This window comes from Balaenoptera physalus (genome assembly GCF_965194825.1).
Source record: "Balaenoptera physalus genome assembly, chromosome: 14".
In the NCBI taxonomy this organism is placed as follows: Eukaryota; Metazoa; Chordata; class Mammalia; order Artiodactyla; family Balaenopteridae; genus Balaenoptera; species Balaenoptera physalus.
Genome location: NC_138893.1, coordinates 59,945,320 through 59,967,607, shown reverse-complemented (window position 1 = coordinate 59,967,607; position 22,288 = coordinate 59,945,320). Strand labels below are relative to the sequence as shown.

Genomic DNA, 22,288 nt, shown 5'->3' with positions numbered 1-22,288 from the left:
CGTAAAATATCTACAAAACATCTGGAACATTGTATAAAATGGAACAAAGGAGAATGTTAATTCAGGTAAAATCAATCCACTTCCTATGGGGAGGCCACAAAAGTTGGCCTTAAAATTTCTAGATATAGCCAATAAAGGAAAACCCAGCCAGATACATGATTTGTAATGTCTATAAGGTAATGACAAACCAGCTGAACTAAAGCCAGACAATTTTTCCTAACAGTAATAATAGTGTGCTTACATAGTGCCTACCATATGCCGGGGCACCATTCATTTAATCTTTTCTATGATGACCCAAGTGAGTGCTAAAACTGCTAGTGCCATTGTAAAGATGGGGAAATGGAAGCACACAGAAACTAATGAATGACTCACCAAAGGTCACACAGGTGTTTAAACCCTGCCTCGAGTGCTGGCTCCAGAGTCCCCACAAATTCCATTTGAGGCTGGAATTCAGACAGAGTGACTTTTAGCCGCTACAGTATCTCTCCTCAATCCCTCATAGGGAAAACAGTGTGATGTAAGACTAACACCCTCAAGAGCATTCTTACAGCAGGCACAGTGCCACAGTTTGGAGGGCTTTTTATATTGGACCATAAATGTCCAGTTGGATGGAAGGTGGCACTATTTATCGGACCACCTCACTCCCCTCCTTAAAACACTCCAGTGGTTTCTCCATTGCCCTGAGAATACCACCTATCCTCCTTATAACATACAAGGCCTTGAAGGACCAGCTTCGTACCTTCAAATGTCACCTCTTACCACTCGTCCCCTCAGTCATGCTGAAGCAGCTTCCCACGTCTTCTGTCTGTTCTCTGAACATGCTAAACTCATTTCTGCCTCAGGGCCTTTGCACTTGCTCTTGCTTCCCTGGAATACCCCTCCACCCCCATGGCCTTGACAAAAATGGCTCTTTCTTGTCATTCAGACCTCAGGTCAAATGCCTCTTTCTAAGAGAGCCCTTCCCCACCATAACACTGCATGACACCCCCTGTCCCCACAACCTCTAAATTAGACTGTTTCATTTTCTTCGTAGCACAGTTATCACTATTTGAAGCTGTCTCATTCATTAATTTGTTTAGTGTTTGTCTTCACTACAAAACCATAAGCTCTATGAGGGAGGGAATCTTTTTTTTTTTTAACATCTCTATTGGAGTATAATTGTTTCACAATGGTGTGTTAGTTTCTGCTGTATAACAAACTGAATCAGCTATACATATACATATGTCCCCATATCTCTTCCCTCTTGCTTCTTCCTCCCACCCTCCCTATCCCACCCCTCTAGGTGGTCACAAAGCACCGGAGGGAGGCAATCTTGCCTGTCTTATTTACTGCTGGATTCCCAGCACCTAGAACATACCTAACATATAACAGGTCCTGAGTAAACAAACATTTATTGAAATTGAAAAATTAATTGAAGACAACGTGATCCTTACCGTGTTGCTTTGCATTTCAGTTACTTAGGCTGGCTACTCACACGGCCCAGACCCTCAACTGCTTGAAAGCCCTGCTTCAGTTAGGGCGGTGTAGGGAGTACACAGCCTGCACAACCACCATTTGAGGCTGGAATTCCGGCCAGAGTGACGCTCCCAGAAATATTCCTGGTCCAGCTGCGAACTAGAGGCCACTGGCATTCACCAGCTGGTGGGCAACACTCCTGAGCAGAATTAAGCCGCTTGCCCAGGAGTTTGCAGCATTGCAGAGCCTCACACTGGAGAGCTATCCAAAATGTGCCAAGTGCCTGGAGCCCTTGGGATTAGAGAAGCAAATAAACATCAGTCATCTTGGCCATACATCCGCCGGGCATCGATACAGTTGATACCACTTCCATAAGGAGTATGTATTTAAGTTTCCAGCTGTCAAATCACACTGGCTGCCACAGACTGAGACCAACACAACGCTTGTAAGTATTAATTTGGCAGAGGACAAAGAAGTCCCTGACTTTGTATCACTTAGGCCTCCATCTGTCCAAAGAAGCCAGCAGTCAGCTTTCTCTTATCCCTTCATCAATGATTGAAAAGATGAGGAGCGACAGTGACGGGCAAAGCTTGCAGGAAACATGTGCTCTACCCAAGGTCAAAACCACAAGCAGAGGTCAGGTCAGGGGGTTCCTATTTGGTACTAAGGATCCTGTCAAACCAGACACGTGCTTAGTTCATTTCTCTCTGATGAACGTTCTCAAAAGCAGCCCCATGTCATTCAAAACAGCAGGCATGAAGGACGATGAAGCAACACTCTCTTTCTATAACAAATCTTAATAAATGATAACCTACCAAATGATTTGTTTCTCACATAACTGACTTCTACCTTTTTTTTTTTTTTACATTATTTTCCTTTGACATTAAATATACCTCACTAAAGTGGTAGTTCCTTGACTAGCCTCATTACATAAACATAACCTTGTTTTATTTGAGAAAGATTTTAAAATAAGGTGGTCAAAATGTGCTTCAGCATAAAAGAAAACTCACAAACAATTAATGTAGTGCCATCTAATCCATGGTTGTTATGCCATTCCTACTTAGAATTATAAAAGGTCCCTGTAAAATCCCATTAACCTGAGAAGAACCTCTCTTCATGGCTCTGTGCCTTCTCCAAGTGGAAGCACAGAGTGATTAAGTAGATGAAACATGAAGTGATTTCACACCCAGAGGGTAGACAGAGAAGGGCGCGTCCGGAAGTGCTTGGAGCACATGGATTTCTAAATGTGTGTAAAGAAAGTAGAGACACGAATAGATGAGTCATGGGCAGTGACCCGTAAAGGTCACGGGGCCATGTGGGCTGGGAGAGGTGTCACTGCAGAGTCACTGGAGAAGACAAGCCCCGGGTCAGATGGAAAGGGGCTTGCAGGGGAGTTTGCAATTGTCCTCATATGATTTGGACCGCTAAGGCCTGTGCTGGGCCGGGGCTTCCGTGATGGAAGCGAACGGCAGCCCTTGGAAGAGGCTTTGGAGGAAGGCGAGGCCACATGCCCAAAGGGTGGAAAGGAGGGAGGAAGGCGACAGAAAGCCAAACCGCAAAGTCACTGACTGCTTCTCTTTTGAGAAGTTTGGGAGAAAACCGAGCCCAAGAAATGTTGAGATGAAATGAACAGCGATGTCTTATCCAGATGTAGTGTGATTAAGAAGTGGAATCACTCTTGGGCCTCCCAGATACACAATCTGTCCTCCGCATCACCTGCTTCCAGCTCTATGAGGCCCCAAATTTAGTCATCACATCTTACCACTGTTTCTTATACCCACACAAAACCAGCACAAGTCCTAACAGCTCAAGTTGGGACCATTCCAACAGTCTCTCTGACTTTGCTGCAAATTCTTGGCCCTCAGACTAGGCAGCCAGAAATCATCTTGTCAAGAGAAAACAAACCAAAAACAAAAAAAATCTCCCATAAGAGGTCACTGATAATTGATTAAAACAGTCAATCACGTGTAAAGAGGCCCTTAACTAGTGCCTTTCCTTATCACCTGTCCCCTGGTTCATCACTCTCTCTATCCCTAAAAAAAACGCCCAAAAAACCAAACAAACAAAAACATACTTTGTAACCCACCCTTTTGCCCTGTAGGTGATCAAATATAGTAACTGGAAAAAAAAAAAAGAAATAAATTATATTATTGTAAACTGGATAAGCCTGATTTTCATAAAGGTAGTAGTAATTTGCTCCATGAAAGGATTCCTTTCAATTCTTTCTGAATTGGTACATATGCAATCTTTACTGCTGTTTAAGCTGACATAGGCACTTGCTATAAGCCATAAAACTCTTTGGAAAATTACAAAATATATAATTTCACAGAATGGGAAGAAAGCAGCCTCCCCTTTCATTTGTAATCAACCAAGATGACCAGTCAAAAGCTTGCTGAGTCAACATACCTAAAAAGGAGATTTCTTTGTGCTAAAAATCAAAATGAGGGAAGAAGATGCACTTGGGCACCAGAAAGCCACATGCTGAGGCCTGGTTATAACAATATCTGTAGTCTAATCCACTGCCAAGAAGCCCTGTTTCTGCTTCACTGGGCAGAGGAATGTGTGGCAGCCGGGCCTCCAGCACTGGAGCATCTGTGGACGGCCTCCACCCATGGACAGTGGCAGTGCGACAGGGGCAGCATCAAGTCCAAAGTCAGCAAGTAGGAGGACTCACGTGAAGGCTTCACAGTCAAGGGCAAACGGGAGGTACTGTCAACCTCTGAATTCATACAGCTTGATTCTGAGTTTCAAGCATTTTTAATCACACATATCATACATGCTTAATGTGGAAAAAGGAGAGAATAGAGCAAGAAGACAATAATAAAAATCAGCTACATCCTGCCAACTAATAGGCACTGTTTTTATTTGTAATAAATCCTTTGAGTTTTTTTATATTATATATGTATGTAAATACATTTCTAGAAAACAAAACTGAGAATTCACACCCATTACCATGGCTATTATTAAAAACAAAAACAAAAAAGTTAGCAAGTGTTAGTAAGGATGTGGGGAAATTGGAACCCTTGTGTATTGCTGGTGGGAATGTACAAGAGTGCAGCAACTATGGAAACCAGGATGATGGTTCCTCAAAAAATTAAAAATATATAGAATTACCATATGATCCAGCAATTCCACTTCTGGGTATATACTCAAAATAAATGAAAACAGGGACTTGAACAGATATTTGCACAACCACGTTCATAGCAGTATTATTTACAATAGCCAAAAGATAGAAGCAACCCAAGTGTCCAGATGAATGGATAAACAAAATGTGGCATATGTACACAGTGAAATACTATTCAGCCTTAAAGAGGAAATTCTGACCCATGGTACATCTCAGATGAACCTTGAAGACATTATATGAAATGAAATAAGCCAGTCACAGAGGTACAAATACTGTGTGATTCCACTTATGTGAGGTACCTAGAGTGGTCAAATTCATAAAGACAAAATGAGAATGGTGGTTGCCAAGGGCTGGGGGAGGGAGAATGGGGAGTTATTGTTTAATGGGTATGGAGTTTCAGTTTGAGATGATAAAAAATGTTCTGGAGGGACTTCCCTGGTGGCGCAGTGGTTAAGAGTCCACCTGTCAATGCAGGGCACACGGGTTCCAGCCCTGGTCCCGGAAGATCCCACATGCCATGGAGCAACTAAGCCCGTGTGCCACAACTACTGAAGCCCGCATGCCACAACTACTGAAGCCCGCATGCCTAGAGCCCGTGCTCCGCAATAAGAGAAGCCATGGCGGTGAGAAGCCCACGCACTGCAACAAAGACCCAATGCAGCCAAAAATAAATAAATTAATTAATTTTAAAAAATGTCCTGGAGATAGATGGTGATGATACTTGCATAACAGTGTGAATGTACTTTAATGTCACAGAACTATACTCTTCTTTGTTTATTGAAGTATAGTTGATTTACAAAGTTGTGTTAGTTTTGGGTGTACAGCAAAGTGATTCAGTTATACACACACACACACACACACACACACACACACGCACACACATATGTATATATATTCTTTTTCAGAGTCTTTAGAACTATACTCTTAAAAATGGCTAAAATGGTAAATTTTACATTTTGTATTTTTTGCCAAAATTAAAAAAAAAAACACCATGATGATCCTATCTGTTAATTTGCTGTTTTTACTTCATTTGATACCATGGCTGTTAATAAAGGTACTCTGTCTGATCATTTAGACATGATTGCAAAGTATTTGACTGTATGAATGTACCATAATTGAGTTCACCAATCCTCTATTGTTGGACAGTTAAGCCGCCTCTGATTTTTCTCTCCCCAAAAGACGCTGTATGATTCAATCATGTGACATACCAGGTCACACTACATTCCTGATGATCTTTCTTTTGGACTCATTAAGGTCATTCACAAATATTCTGAAAATCTTGCACTTCAGTCAGCAAAATTTCCACACCATTAAAAAATATTTATTAACTACTTGTCCCTGTAATATATTAATAATTAATAACAAAGATAATGATTAATACTTAATTTTAAATATTTATTCAGTACTTGTACCCTTTTTTTTTTTTTTTGGCCATATCGCACGGCACGCGGGATCTTAGTTCCCCGACCAGGGATTGAACCCATGGCCCCTGCAGTGGAAGTGCGGAGTCCTAACCACTGGACTGCCAGGGAAGTCCCAGTACTTGTACACTTTCAAACTTACTATGGAGGAAAAAAGTTAGAAGTGTTACTAACTGAACATGACACCATGGGCAAGATTCAAAATACTTAACAAGAGGTGGATAAAGGCGCCAATCACTCAGAGGAGAGGCCAGCTGAACAATGGGTCAGCCAGACCAGTTAGCCCTGACTAACCCCAAAGAAACCATTTAACCAGGAGTATGGAGTAATACAGGAGTTCTAAAGCAAAAGTTTCTGAACAGACCCTATCTTTTGTTGGTTGCCCAAAGGAGAAAGCATAATTGGGAAAAGAGGAGCCAGACTCTGGACTTTTATAAAGTTCAATACCCCTATGGGACCTCGAAGTGCACAGTCCAGAGGTTCTGTCGGATAAACTGGTCTAGAGCCTAGGAGAGAGATCTGGTGTGCAGATCAAATATACACTTGGAGGTCAGAGCACACAGTTGGTCACAGAGATCTTTAAAAGCAGGACTTTCAGACTTCTGTGGGTGTCTCCTGTTAATGGCAGAGTCAATTCAGCAGGTCTGGAGGGAGCCTGAGATTTGCATTTCTGATAAGCTGGTGAGTGAGGCCTATGCTGGTCCCCAGACTACGAAATGAGAAACAAGGTGTCCTGAGGGTGGGTAGAAAAGGAGAGAGAGGGGGACTTTGAAGAACCCTGATCTTTAGGAGAGGATAAGAAGAGGAGGCTGCAACGAAATTGAGAAAGGTAAAAAGAAGTCCGAGAGAGCCTGGGGTCACTGAAATCAAAGAAGAAAGGAACAATACTGCAACCCTGCTGAAGAGGTACTGAGCCTGTCTCAGTCCACTCGGGTTGTCACAACAAAATACCACAGACTGGGGGGCTGAAACAGCAAACATTTATTCTCCCACAGTTCTGGAGTCTGGAAGTCCCAGATCAGGGTGCCAGCCTGGTCGGTTTCTGGTGAGAGCTCTCTGCCTGGCTTGCAGAGAGCTGCCTTCTTGCTATGTGCTCACATGGCCTCTCCTTGGTGTGTATATGGAGAGGTATTTCTCTCTCTTCTTCTTCTTCTAGGGAAACTAATCCTGTCACGGGGCTCCACCCTCATGACCTCATCTAAACCTAATACCTCCCAAAGGCCCTACCTTCTTTTTTTTTTTTTTAATTAATTAATTAATTTATTTATTTTTGGCTGCGTTGGGTCTTCGTTGCTGCGCGCGGGCTTTCTCTAGTCGCGACGAGCGGGGGCAACTCTTCGTTGCGGTGCGCGGGTTTCTCATTGTTGTGGCTTCTCTTGTTGCAGAGCACGAGCTCTAGGCTCGCGGACTTCAGTAGTTGTGGCACATGGGCTCAGTAGTTGTGGCTTGCGGGCTCTAGAGCGCAGGCTCAGCAGCTTCGGAGCACGGGCTTAGCTGCTCCACGGCGTGTGTGATCTTCCCGGACCAGGGCTCGAACCTGTGTCCCCTGCATTGGCAGGCGGATTCTAAACCACTGTGCCACCAGGAAAGTCCCGGCCCTACCCTCTAATACTATCACATTGGGGGTTAGGGCTTCAACATATGAATTGGGGTGGTGGGCACACAAACATTGCATCCCTAAAAGTGCCCACTGGACTTTGTGTAAATGTAAAGATACCCAGTAGGTGTTTGGCAGTGAGTTCATTGGATGTGATTACTTGAGGGTACACTGATTCATTATGACAACCCAAGACCACTTCTGTAATACTCATGACCTGTCAGCGCTCTCAGGCTCCCCCAGGTTGAGAATGCTGAGCCCCCGGCTCGGCAGAATTGCTGTGTCCCGGCTCAGGGCAGCACCCTCGACGTAGAGGAGAAGGCAGGAGCTCCTGGGTGCACATGCCAGGAAGCTCCTGAAACAGGAGTCTAGGCCACAAACATTCACATCTCTAATACCTATTAATTTGCTAAAATCAGTCCCCCTGGGCACTACAGACTTTAACAGAACAGTCAGAGTCAGAGGGCTCGAATCCCTGCCGGCAGCCTGCATTCTCTCTCTCTGAAGCTATCAATTTTGCTTCACTTTACAGGCCCAGCAGAAGTTCTATTTGTGGAAATTGAAAATAAGCGCAGTCACAAATGCTTCTTATCCCCATGTTCCCACAAGAAGCTCAAAGAAAAGGCACATGGTTTCCCAGCTCCAAGCTCCCAGGCTTGTTATTCTAGTGACCTCATCAGTCACTCTGCAGAAAGCCCTGCAGAAAACCAGGCCTGCAAGAGCCCTGCTCCCCATAGAATGGCTTCCTGGGGGAGTTACCAGCTCAGCTCACAGCTCCCCGGCCCCGGCCATGGGATCCACTGACTAGGGCGGTCATAAACTGCACTCAGCCATCGTTAGTTAACGTCAGAAAGTCATCACAATCAATACAATGAGAGATGGGATTTTCCACAATGCTTTACTTTCAATTAAAATTAAAATTAAATAAACCAGGTGCTGCCTTGTAGAGCCAATAATATTTTATAATTGTGATTATCTGGCAAATTAAGGCAAAAGCCCAAGCAGAATGCCAAAAAGAAGCTACCTTGACTTATAATTACAACAATCTCGCTTATCCAGACGTATTAGCTAGCTATGTGACAAAGGGCTAAAAGCTAACAAAATTGAAATCTGTGCAATTTATTCACAGGAACGCATCAATGAATCTGATTCATTTATTTATACTCTAGAGATAATTCTAACTGGCCTAATTATTTGTTTTTCAAGGCAGCAACAAATTAGAATGTAAACTCCAGGGCAGGGATTTTTGTTTGTTTTGTTCACTGATATATCCCTGACACCGAGAACAGAACTCAAGTATCTGATGGATGGTGAGAGAATGAACCTTTACATGTTCTCCTCAATTTTATAGCCCAGACCCATCTTATTATGTCACAACTCAGCTACTTCACACTTGAGCCCCCAAGACCTTTGATTTTGCAACCCCTGGTTTAAGTGCTATGACAGACCATTGGCTTGTAAATGGATATTCTAAGCAACTGATACAATTTCTTGTATGAATAAAAATATTCCCTCTGTGATCTTGTTTCCACTGGTTATTTGCTTAGCACCTTGTTTTTACCAAAACAAATGTCCACCTTGTTTCCTACCAGATCGTAAACTCCTTCACACTAGTTATTGGGGCAAATCGGCTGAATTGAGCTGGAAAGGGAAATTTTAGCTCAGTGCCTAACCTTAACCATTTGAAGGCTCTCCAAACTGAACTCCACCTGGAGAGGAATAGAGTCTTGTAAAAAACTGATAAACAGAAACCTCAATTAAAGATTCAGGAGACCAGAAAGGGGAGCACTTATGCCCTGTGATGGTAACAGAGCTCAACACGAAGAAGGAAGACTCCTTTCCTGGCAACAGCTCAGCCAGTGAAAGGCCATGGACTCTGTTTACTAGAGCCCTGCCAACTTCCTTTTCCTCTCTATAAAAGAGTTCTCCTTCCCTGGCTGTGAGGGGACTTGCACGTGGCTCACCATGGTTGCAGACCCCACACTGCAATTCTCTGCTGATCCTGAATAAACCCATCTTTGCTAGAGAAATATCTGGCAGTCTATTTGTTTTAGGTCAACAGTGTGAGTAATTGTTTTTAATCCCCTCATTACCCGGCATATCATAGGAACTAAGTGGCATTGTAATTTCCCATTTGAAACAGCACTTTTTTGGATTAACATTCTGTTCAAGTTACAACAGTTCTGTGGCCAATGTGATATTTCCAATAATGGCCAGGAATCCACTAAATCCATGACAGGCCAACAGTTCTTGCCGAGGCCTAATTCAAGAAAAATTCAAATGTGTAAGAGCCATGTTCTTTGTTTTTTAATTCAAAATGAAAATAGCTTATTGAGTTCTATTGGGAGAATGGGGAGATTAGAAATGTACATTCTCATAACCTAGAACACCAACTTTATTGAACAGAAGACTCTCACTTCCCTGTCTGAGCATCTCTAAGAAATAACCCTGCAGAGGTAGTTGGGCAGTTTTCTGATCTTTCATATTTATACAGAACTCTACCATTCACAAAGTGAGTTATTAGGCATTACCCATTCTCCAAACCACTCCTCAAGGGATTGATTACCACATTCCCACAACCCTAAAATAACAGAGATTGTAAGTTACCTCATGGACTTAGAAACAACTTTTCAGGAAAAAGGAAAAATTAAGAAACTCCAGGATATTAAATATATGCATCTACTGCCGATCACATCTTATTCCAGAAACATTAAAATGAGAAGGAAAGGTAGTGTACCTTAGACTCGGGGTAACTGAGACTAGAACCTTCTGATCTTCAAGTGACTTGCCCAAAGTCACTCGATGATTTGCCTACAGGACCAGGGCTAGGGCATCTTCCTTTCTTTCATGCAACAGTAGCTGAGCACCAATACATGCAGGCGCTGGAAAAACAGAGATTAGCAGAGGCAGCCCGGGCCGTCCTCCCCACCTCTTACTGTCAGGGGCTCTGCTCTCTGCTTGGGCAAGGCAGGACAGAGCAAGGCAGAAGGCCAGAGCAGCACAGAGAGCCCTCCTTTCTCAAAAGAGTTGGCTGCCAGGACACCCCGTTGCTGCTAAACCTGGGAGTATCTTGGTTCCCAGAGCCCAGCCCTCCAGCAGCCTCACCCAGGTAGGTCCCGGAGAGGACAATGCGTTCCTGAGCCCCACCTCTGCCCTCTCAGCAGTTCTGTCTGGCTGGAGACAGGCATGCCTGGCTCCTTTAGGTGATCTGTACACGCAGAGGAGGTGGCCAGGGAGCACACCCACCAAACTGTTAGCAGTGTAAACCTGGAGCATGGGAGAAGAGGGGGTGCGGTGGGGAAGCAGTATGCCCTTTATTCCCTTCTGTAAAGTCTAAATTATTTCAGAGGTGATTTTGAAAATGCAAATCTGGAAAAAGAAACCAAGAAAAGCAAATCTAAAATGTGCAATTTGGACATAGAAAGGTTTGGGTTGAAATCCAAGCTCTCCCATTGACTTGCTGTGTAACCATGTCTCCACTGTCTACCCACTTCACAGCGTTGTTCCAAACGATTTAGTTGCTGCCGCTGGACTCTTTCCCCGTCCCCACCTCCACAGTCCTGGTCACACTGTGTGGTCAGTCTGTTAATGGGTTCTTCCAGGGCAGGGGGGGGGTCCCACTCTTTGCTTTTTCCTAATATCATACATGACACATTAGTGTTTCAAATTACCTGGGGAAACATATAGGCAGAGAACATGATTTATATCATATACGCTCTACTCGCAACTATGACTTTTAAAAATCTGTTTAAGAATAGTGGCAGGTCCTTCCTCTGACTTTCTGTTGCTACATAGCTTCGTTCATCAATGTATCTTGTGGGCGGTGGCAAGACCTGGGGAGAAGTATTTTAGGAACTGTTGAGAGAATTACACTGGGTCATACGAAGGAGTCTTTCTACTTCCTCCTCAAAACCGATAACAAATACTCCACGTTCATACTGCATCAACAAAAAAAACAGTATCTCTCACTTCATCTTTCCCATCAATTTACTCACAGAATGTCTAAGAGTATAGCAGAGGTCCCAGCATGAGGGCCAGAACCATGAATAAAAAGCAGATGTGTCTGAAAAACAGGCCTTCAGGGAGTCGATCTGCAAGCAGATCAAGAGGCCTCATGAGCAGTAACTCACACTAAGGGAGGATAAACCAAGATGCACAAGTTGAGTTTCTCCCCTGAACTTGACAACTAATGGGGAAGAATTGACGTAGGCTGGATCTCCTCAAAATCCAGTGTAGGCTAAGCAATTCAAACACTATTTTTATTAAAATTGCAAAGGGGGCCTGGGAAAAAGTAAGTTATGTGGTATCAGACAGAACAGTTCAGATTTTCTGGTAATATTTTATGATCCCAGGCATATAAGACAGCAGAATGAAAAAACACATAATCCCCAAAAACATTACAAGTGTGGCATTTTCACCACTCAAAAGCCTTCCATGAACTGATCAGGCAACTCATATAAAAATTTCAAACTCTCACCCAGCTATTCTCCTTCAAAGAAACTACCATAAGGATATAAACCAAAATACAGAAAAAGTTCACTCCACAATGATGTTCAAAGCAGGGCAACGTGCAACATCAATAAAATGATGCCTCACACTTAACTGACTTCATTACCTGATAGGTCTCTGGATCGCAGAGCCTCAATACAATACAAATTCAGTCTTGACCTCTTCATGAGGCTCAGATGACACAAAATATACAAGAACCTGAGAAACTTTTGTAAATCCCTTTACTATTTCAAAAGCATAAATATGCAAAAAGCTTATACCTGGGGAAAGAAAGGAACGGTGGAAAGAAAAGCATCACGTGTTCTAAAAGTACACATACACACACAAGTGTTTTGCAAATCTCCAGAGCAGTGAGTCCTGAACTAGTGAGCTTAAGACAATCAGTGGCAGATAACAGAGAAATTGTCAGGGGCCTCACCGCCAGCTGCCACTACTCAGTCACAAAGCCCGAGGAAAGGGCAGTGACCCAACCCTTGCCAATGACTTGAGGAAAAGTCTTTAGGGAGATTCTGGGAAAGGTTTCCTCATTACCGAGGAGATATGAAGACACGGCTTCTCCCCTTCCACTGGATGTCTCCTATCTCGATATGACCCTTCAAACTATTACCCATCTCGGGACCATGAGGGGAGTCAGGCTGAGAATGAAACCAACACGGGGCAGGAACAAAACCAAAAGAATCACAAAGAAACAAACTCAGAGCCAGACATTCTGCTCCTGGACTTTCTACTACACAAAGGAATTCTTTTCCTTACTAGTAAAGTCAGTCCAGGTTAGGGTTTCTGTTCCTTACACCCCAAAACATCCTACCTGATACATTATCTACATGTGCCACTTATGTATCAGACCCAGCTCACATATTTGTTTTCCCTATGGGGTACCTCCATAACTTCACATGTGGGGATTTCTAAGCTTCCATCAGATGTAATTTTGATTTCCTGAAATCCTAAATGGGCAGAAGAAAAAGGGAGACAGCGGTATGCACAGCTGTGCAAAGGGAACACATACTGCTGGTTCCCATCACTCGGCTAACTATAGAAGCAGAGGACACCACAGTGAGTCCCACTGAAGAGTCTCACTGAAGCTTCTGGCCCCTCTCCCATGACCCCCACCCCCATATATCACAACAAAGCTCGACATCTGGAAGCCTGATGATCTTCAGCTGCCTCTCTCTACCCATAGAGTGTTGTACTGCACACGACCAGGAGAAAAAAAGAGGAGGGAGAAGGAAGGGGAAGAGGAGATTTCATCAGAGCACGTAGTCTTTTCTTTCCAGGGTGATAATGGCAATTTGGCTAAAACACCCAAAATTGCTTGTGAAATGTACCATCTTGTCAATTAACACCTCAAATTCTTTTTTCAAAAATTACAGTGCAAAATAGAAGCTATTCAACTGTTCTTTGACAATGTTCTACTGAGACCATTGAGTGATGTTTATTGCATGCCAGGTATCAGCTAACCTTCTGTATCTTTCCCTAAAACCATAACACACTTGAGTTGCAGCTTTCTGAAGTCTAGACCAGTCCTTGGGGCTTCTCGGCACCATCCTCCCAGGAGAAGCAGGGTCTAGTCAACATCTACCCAACATCTCTGCGGATCTCAGCCTTGACCTTGACCTCAACCTCGTGAGATTTACCTCCAATCCACTTGCGTCATGTCCTCCCAAAGCCACACCATCAACCTATCATCACCTGTGCCTACCCTCACTTCTGAAATGCAGGGTTGTTGTGAGAATTAAGTATCCCTCTCTAACCCCAACTTTCCAACCTCCCCAAGTCTCGAGCTCCTCAACTTCTATTGCACCTGGTTTTCAACCTCCTTGAACCCTCAGGCCCCTGGTTCCTCCATTTTCTCCCATTCCATCAGCCTGTCCTGCTCTCGTATCCTTATCTTTAGAGGCTAGAGCTCATGATCCATCACATCAGTTGCTCTCTTTCTGGCATCCCCAATCCTTCCAAGCCACCAGTCCCCAACTCCACATCAATCCAAATATCCAAACGTTTCCACTCCTATAAATGGTAAGGCAAGTTTTGCTAGAGCAAATCTTTCAACCTTGCAGATTAATGGCGCGACGCAATCATGATTTCTAACACAGGCTAAGTGCGTGGAGTGACTCAGCACCAATTTGTTGCACCAATTCCACCCACACATTGGTTCCTGGTTCTGCCTCTTAGTAGCTGTACAACCTCAGGCAAGTTGCTTAACCCTCTGTGTTTTCGTTGTCTCATTTGTAAAGTTAGGATAATAATTCCATCTTTACAGAGTTGTTGCAAGAAATTAGTGAGTTAATATATGTAATTTTAACAATGCTTAGAACATAAAAAGTGTCTAAAACTATTGGTGCCAGTTACTATTTTAGAGAGAATTGGGGTCGCTGGATAGGATTTCCCTCTATTTCCTTTCCTTCAGTTATTCTTCAAGTTTATTCACATCCATGTGCATCCTTATTTCTTTTCTGCCTTTCTCAAAGAAAGATGTGTCTACTTATATTTAATTTTTCTAGTTAATATCCCCCTCCTCTTTTCTATATTTTGAACCTAGACCTTTACACTGGGTGTTCTTTAGCCTATAAATTTACTCAAGTGTCTCTCATCTTGAAAGCAGAAAGGAAGAATGGGAGAAAAGAAAGAAGGGGACATAAGGAGAGAGAAGAGGCGAAAACTACCCTTCAGCCTTGCCACCCTTTCCAACTACCACCAATTACTTTCTTCCCTTCGCACTCCCAGCCTCTTAAGAACCTGTCTCCTCACCCCTGTCCTCATTCCCACCACCATGGAATGGAATTTGCCACCTGCCCTCCATACACACCACGCAAGCTATTTTTGACATTATCACCAATGGCTCCTAATTGCCAGTGGTAGCTCTGTCATCCTTAATTAACTGACCTCTCCGTAGCATCTGGCACTGCTGACTTCTCTCTCATTACTGAACTATTTCTCCCCTGAATTTCCATGACAGGAGGCTCTCCTGTTGAGCTTTCCTCCCCTGAGACCTGTGCTTCTTACTTCTCTGGCTAGATCCTTCTTCCTCGGACCACTCATTAGATACTGTGTCATTTATTCCTTCATTCAACACATGTACTGAACACTTACCGAAGGGCAGGTACCATGACAGCTGCTGGAACCAGCTAAGCATGGGCAGCTGAAACACAACTCCAGAGGGCACTACTCATGGTGAGACACGATGACTCAGACATCTCAGTGGTCCTTTCTGAAGTCGTGTGTGGCAGTGACACGGCTCGGGCCCTGCCCTCACACTTGGTATAGTGAAAAAGAACATGTAACTAGACAATCAGAGGACAAAAAGAAAGGTCCAGTGACCACGGTAGAATGTGAACACACCCTAGTTACTCTCCACAATTTTTTGATCCATTTCACACTTCACTCTTCACACACTCCCCAGGTAATTACATCCCATCATGTGATTTTAACTGAACCTAGTAGCCGATGATGCCCAAGTTTTGTATTATTTGCACAGAATATCATATTGCCTACCAAACATCTCTACCACATGCCCTAGAGGGCACCAAGCACCAAAAATATAAATAAAGCAAAAGTCTTACCATGAGGCATTAATCATTTCCCATCTGTACCACTTCAGCAAACCTCCTGGTTAATCACCCTCTTGGACTTTTCTTCCAGCCCCATTAAGAGTTATCTGTTTGAAACACAAGTTAATTTTATCACCAAACCCCCAGTCCTACCCAAATCCCCTGTGTAAAAGCTTTCAAGGATTACTCTTAGCGGCCAAAGCAAAATTGAAACTCCTTCTACCTTAGTGTGATACACAAGACGCTAAATGATCTAGCTCCTGCCTCCTCTTCTGGCACCTACACAGCCACATACGTACCCTGCACGTCAAACACCCCAAACCACCCTGAAAAACCATGTGGTTCTTTCAATCCACAGTGTCCTTTCCCACCTCATTGCCTTTGTACCTATTGTTCCTGCTGCCTAGAACGCCCTTCCTCTGGTTGCTCACCTCATGAATTTCTACATTTAATTGTTTGACCAATCTAGGCAGAGTTAAGTGCCTCTGGCTCTAAACTCCCATAGAAAGCAGTCACTACTGGGACTTATCACAGTGCAGTGATTCTTTACTGATACACCTGTCTCCCCTAGGATAGTGTAAGCCTTTGAGTAACGACCCTGCCTATTCTCTGTGGGCCTTCAGCATCGGGGGCAGCAACTAGCACGTGCTGGGTACTCAGCCTGGTGAAGAGGTAAACTCACTGAGTTATTTTAACATTGTTTAATCACAGTATTTTTTTAATTAGGGACTTTAAAGGTAATTAATTCTGTTTCATCAAATGTCTCTTCCCCAGAAGAGACCACTTAAGATTATTAAATCTATAAAAGGCTAAACTGAAATTTTACCTTAATATACAGTAACCTGTCTAGGGAACCAAATAGGTATACTATTATGCAAGAATTTATAAAGAAAGCAGAATGGGCCAGGACACTTCAGGACACTTCTGAGATGACAATTTGGGGGATCAAATGACTCAATGTCATTTGAAATTTTAGTTAGACCTTCATTTCTAATAAAATTAGAATATATGGGACTTCCCTGGTGGTCTAGTGGTTAAGACTCTGCACTCCCAATGGGGCCTGGGTTTGATCCCTCGTCAGGGAACTAGATCCCACATGCCACAACTAAAGATCCCTCGTGCCACAACTAAGACCTGGTGCAGCCAAATAAATATTTTTTTAAAAATTAGAATATATGGTTGGCTATATTTTATTTTATTTGAATGTGGAAGATAATCAAAGAAGTCAACCTAAAGAAGTAAAAAGGAATAACCCATAGTAGAAGATAATGTAAAAAGAATATATACATTTATATGAATATGTATAACTGAATCACTTTGCTGTACATCTGAAACTAATAACAACATTGTAAATCAACTATATTTCAAGAAAAAATTTTTAAAAAGAAGTAAAGAGAAGAGGAAAATGTGTGGGGCTTAATTTTTGATACAATGACCAGTCCCTTTATCATTGGAACACCCTTACTATTAAGTAAAATATTTTTGACAGTATCTTATTTATAATCATTTATTTATTCTTTACCCACGTACTTTGACTTTTTCTAAGAATGTTTATGAGTTTTTTAATTAAGTTATCACTGTTGCCTGGTGAGCCTTGTAACTAAAGTTGCCAAACAGCTAGCCAGCATGGAGGGCAGGGTCTGTGTCAATGAAACGAAAGGAAGCTTGGACCCAGGTGGAATGGACCTTACCCCTGGGTTCATTGGGATTGCAACTAGAACCTGGCAGTTGCTGCTCTGATTACAAAAGAGAGAACAAAGACATGGGGGAGATATCTGGCTTTTAAAAGTCAAGAAAGCACACTACTTCTTAAATCATTTTATGCCAAAAATACCACAATGGCTGTCTACACTGCCAAATCCACTAGCTAACCACTCAAGTTTATCTTCTCATTCTGCACCGCAATACGCGTATGGAAGAAGCCCTATAGTTTTGTGCAGGATATAGGATTTTTGAAGAGTGGGAGAACTTCCTTGGCTGGTTCCCACAGCCTGTGCTCTGACCCTACCAGGCTACCTCACCCACCCACATAAACACTCGTGTTCCAACTCTTCCAACAGTTATGCACGAGCATATGTAGGGAAACAGCAAATTAAAATATAAAAAGGAAACATCACTGACCAATGTGTATTGGGTTAATGTGAGTACAGAAGAGGGTACCTGACCTAGCACAGCTACTCCTCGGCATTTTATCTTTGACCCATCACACTCTCTATAAACACTTCCCATGGGTAATTACACTTACACACACACACACACACACACAACTTAAACTGAGTCTCTATGCTGATGACTCCCAGTCTATATTTCTTGCCCAGAATATCTAACTGCTCATTTGGTTCTCTCTCCCCACAAGCATGAAGGATATAAAGTTAGTAAGACCCAAGTCTTCCCATGCTTTTTTCAACACAGATGCACAGTAGCAGCTAGAAATAATTAGGAGCTACCAGAACCACATAAACCAAATTTGGCAGGGAAAGAAAATCAGAAACTTAGAAACATGTGGCCTAGGCATTTACAAACTTGTTTTTGCCAAGAAATCCTTTGTTCAAATAAAATCTTACTTGGAAACCCAAAATGTGAAATCAAGAATAGCCCACCTGCTTGGGTTGCAGAAAAAAACCACCGAAAGGAACCCTAAGCTGGACGCTGGACTCTTCCCGCCCATATTGTCCCCTTGCCCCAGAACAGCCCCCGAGGCTCCTTGAAACTCTCAGAAATCTGCAAAACATAGTTCAAAAACTACTGGTCAAGATCCGTGAAGGTGCTATTTTTAATACAAAAATTAACAGCTTAAGCATAGTTTGGGAAAGCTAACTGGTAACCATGCATGAGAATTTCCATGAGTATTAACAGATGCACACTACATATAAAATAGATAACCAACAAGGACCTACAGTACAGCACAGGGAACTATACTATTTTGTAATAACCTATAAGGGAAAAGAATCTGAAAAAGAATGTGTGTGTGTGTGTGTGTATGTATGTATATATATATATAACTGAATCACTTTGCTGATTCAACAACACAACATTGTAAATTAACTATACTTCAATAATAAATAAATGAATAAATAAATAAAAGAACAAATGTCACTAAAAATAAAGTTGGTTCTAAGTAGTGAGACCTAGATCGGTCTTTTTCAGGTCCTACGTCAACCACCTCGCCACATTTTCTCAAAGACAGTAAATCCCAATGACAAGGAAAAACCTAAAATTAGTCATATTTTGTTTAAGTCACACAAGGCCAAGTCTAAACTGCTATCTTTCTTATAATATCTTTCTTATATAAAGTCCTATATTTTCAAAATCAATTTGGTACAATTAAATAAAAGGAAAAGTACCCTTTTATTTAAGGATTTATTTTATTTAAGAGGCAAATTTGAGCATTAGGATTAACAACTCAGTCAACTTAAGGAAACACATAATAAATAAGGACATATCTGTAAGTTATTATAGAGGAAACACATTGTTGTACAGGAAAACCCCAACTTACTGTCCTCAAGAAACAGACCTATATGACACCACAATCACCAAAAACATGAAACAAGGTGGGCAACTGATTGGTTGGTTGACTGTCATGATACCAAATTTGGTTGCTTTGGTTACTTTGACACCGTACACACATAAGCTCAGTGAATCTCACAGGGGGGAAAGAATCAGTGGAAATTCACTTAACCATTAGAAAAGCTTCCCATTTGCTTAGTGGACACTGTATAGAGAAATTACAAAGATCCAATATCATGTTTAATTTTTCCATCATAAAAAGACACTATAACAGCGATTTGTTTCAATAACATTTATTCTGAAAAAGCATAAAATGATTAAGTATTGTATAGATTGGTGGCCCTCAACCCTGGCTGCACATGAGATTCACCAGGGGAGCTTTCAAAATTCCTTATGCCCTGGATCCGTCCCAGAGCTACTGAATCAGAATTTCTGAGGGTGGCTTTTGGCACCAATAGTTTCTTTTCCTTCCCCAGGTTATTCTAATGTGTCACCAGGCTTGAGAGCCATTGATATAGTCTTGCATCAACTGATCAACTCAGTTGTCAAACACCAACACGAACAAACCATTCCTGTTTTTTTTTTTATATATATCACTTGAAGAAACAGTCTGGCATGACTGCAGTTTTTTGTTTTTTAACTGTTTTTGGGTTTATTTATTTATTTATTTATGGCTGTGTTGGGTCTTCGTTTCTGTGCGAGGGCTTTCTCTAGCTGTGGCAAGTGGGGGCCACTCTTCATCGCGATGCGCGGGCCTCTCATTATCGCGGCCCCTCCTGCAGCGGAGCACAGGCTCCAGACGCGCAGGCTCAGCAATTGTGGCTCAAGGGCCTAGTTGCTCCGCGGCATGTGGGCTCTTCCCAGACCAGGGCTCGAACCCGTGTCCCCTGCATTGGCAGGCAGATTCTCAACCACTGCGCCACCAGGGAAGCCCAACCATTCCTTTTTGATAGCAGTGATGCCTGTGAATTGGGCTCCCCTGGCTCGTGACTAGTTAATAATGATGGGTGAGGCTGCTTCCTGCTAGTTGTCTGGTTGACCCATATCTGACCGAAGAGGCTGCACTCTCTTCTCCTTTAAAGCAGATCTAACTTTGTTGTGAGTGTGGGTTTGGGGTTTTTTTCTTTTTTTGGTCGTTCCTTCATGGGCTGTGAATGTCACTGTTTTGATATAGGTTTAGAGAACTGAAATTGCTATTTCATGAAATACAGCTGGTTTTGGTAGATAAATATGAGCTTACTTCCATGGAAAGTATTTCAGCAAAAAAAAGTAGAATTACAAAATAAGTAATTGTGGCCTTAAATCTGTAATATGTTAAGTAAACCAGAAAATGGTGACTAGTGCTCAGAAATATTTTTAAATTTATAAAGTCTACAAGTGTTTACGTATTGGTAGAGTTAAGATTTTATGTTGCTACTTTGTTTACATATATGAACCAGGGAGCCAAAAGACAGTTTGGGGAAAAATGGGTTGTGATTTTTATGGTGATTTAGAAGACTGAAAACTAGGTTCCGGCCTCCTCTATAATCATAAGGGACTAATATTACATCCATAAGAGAGGCTCATAAACATGGAATTTCTCTCCAGAGCCAGAGAAATGAGCTATTTTCAAGATATGCTAGGGTACCCTAAGAAGTTGAAACATTAAAAGCTCTCTTAACTGAAGCAATCAAAAGTCAGTAAAAGCAGAGAGTCAAAAAGTTGATACATCATGTTTCAAACATTTTATTTCAATTTTAGTCACATAAATAAAAGTAAAATCATTCACTAATCTTTGGGTGCCAGGTCATGACTGCAGTTCTGTGTTGCCTTTATTGGTTAAACCTCGCCCAGATTTCCTCCTTCCATTTCTTAAATGCACTTGTACCTTAAAGGCACTTGTGAAAAAACCTGAGGGCAAAATCTCCCTAGTTTTTTTTTTACTATAGTTTCCAATCTTTTATAGCTCTGTATTCCATACCTGGGGAGCAGTAGTTTGTTGATTTTTTTAAAATTTAGCCTTTTAAAATATATAATTCAGTGGTTTTTAGTACCGTCACAATGTTGTAAAACCAAGACTACTGTCTAATTCCAGAACCCAGCCATCACCTCAAAAAGAAACCCTGTACCTACTGCCACTCACTCTCAATTCCCCCTACCCCATACCCTGGCAACCACAAATCTACATTTTGTCTCTATGTGTTTGCCTACTGTGGATATTTCATATAAATGGAATCACGATGTGTGGTCTTTTGTGTCTGGTTTCTTTCACTTAACATGTGTTCATGGTTCATCCAGGTTGTAGCTGTTGATATTGTTTTTTAATATGGCTTATTTTTACGAGTCTATATGGCAATCAACTTTGTTTTCATAGAAATAGCATTCCTTTTTGGCACTCCCATTATATCAGTTTATGTAATATTTAATTAAATTGCGAAATTACAAGAGCAAGTATTAATAAGATAAACAAGACTGTGACCAAACACCACAGTAAGCGTGCACCTGAGCTGATAAAAGCAAAGTACACCCATTTATTATGATGACAGTTATTTACCACAGTGGTCTCTGAGCTCTGAGCAACAACGGGTTCAGTGGGAAAGGAGAGCACCGGTTAAGCCCATGAGCCGTTTTAGGGTTGGTGGATACTCCATTACCTAGGACAGAGCGGTATGCATGCAGAGGGTGTAGAGGTGATAAGCGTCTATTAGACAACCCAACACAACCTCAACTGTCCCCAAAAGGAAGTCTTCTATATGTCTACTTCTTCAAAAGAGGCAAGGATGTGTTCCCATAAAGATAGGTATACCCTCCTGCCTTTATAAAAGCTTTACCGTCCTACTCATCTTTCGAGAATCAGCTCAAACGTGTCCTGCTCTATAAATTCTTCCCTAAGCCTTGACTCCTCAGAGTGCCTACATGCTCTCTCTCCTTCAATTTCCAACATACTTATCTATCTCTTACAGTGGTTATAACTGGTATTATATAGCTAGTTACACAATGTATTTTCTTCCGTATGAGGCTGTAGGCTGCTTGTGTTTTTATATCTCCTACAGCCACGAGCACAGGAAAAGAGGGGCTCGGGACACAATCTTTGCACAAATCTGTAATAAGAAGTTCAAGAAATATTTATTAAGTAAATAATGAATGA

At 42.2% G+C, this 22,288-nt stretch overlaps 1 protein-coding gene across 6 annotated transcripts in view; it reads right to left on the bottom strand.

Annotated features, from left to right (window-relative positions):
* SLC16A12 (solute carrier family 16 member 12) overlaps window positions 1-22,288 on the bottom strand; it is a 98,464-nt gene that overhangs the window by 71,674 nt on the left and 4,502 nt on the right. The window contains exon 2 of one of the 6 annotated variants that reach the window (XM_082423781.1): window positions 15,667-15,761. The exons of 4 other annotated variants lie outside the window; for them this stretch is intronic. The gene's annotated coding sequence lies outside the window, so the exon portion shown is untranslated. Of the gene's footprint in view, window positions 1-10,334; window positions 10,480-15,666; window positions 15,762-22,288 lie in introns of those variants that run through there. One more of the 6 variants, XM_082423782.1, reaches the window with a different exon arrangement.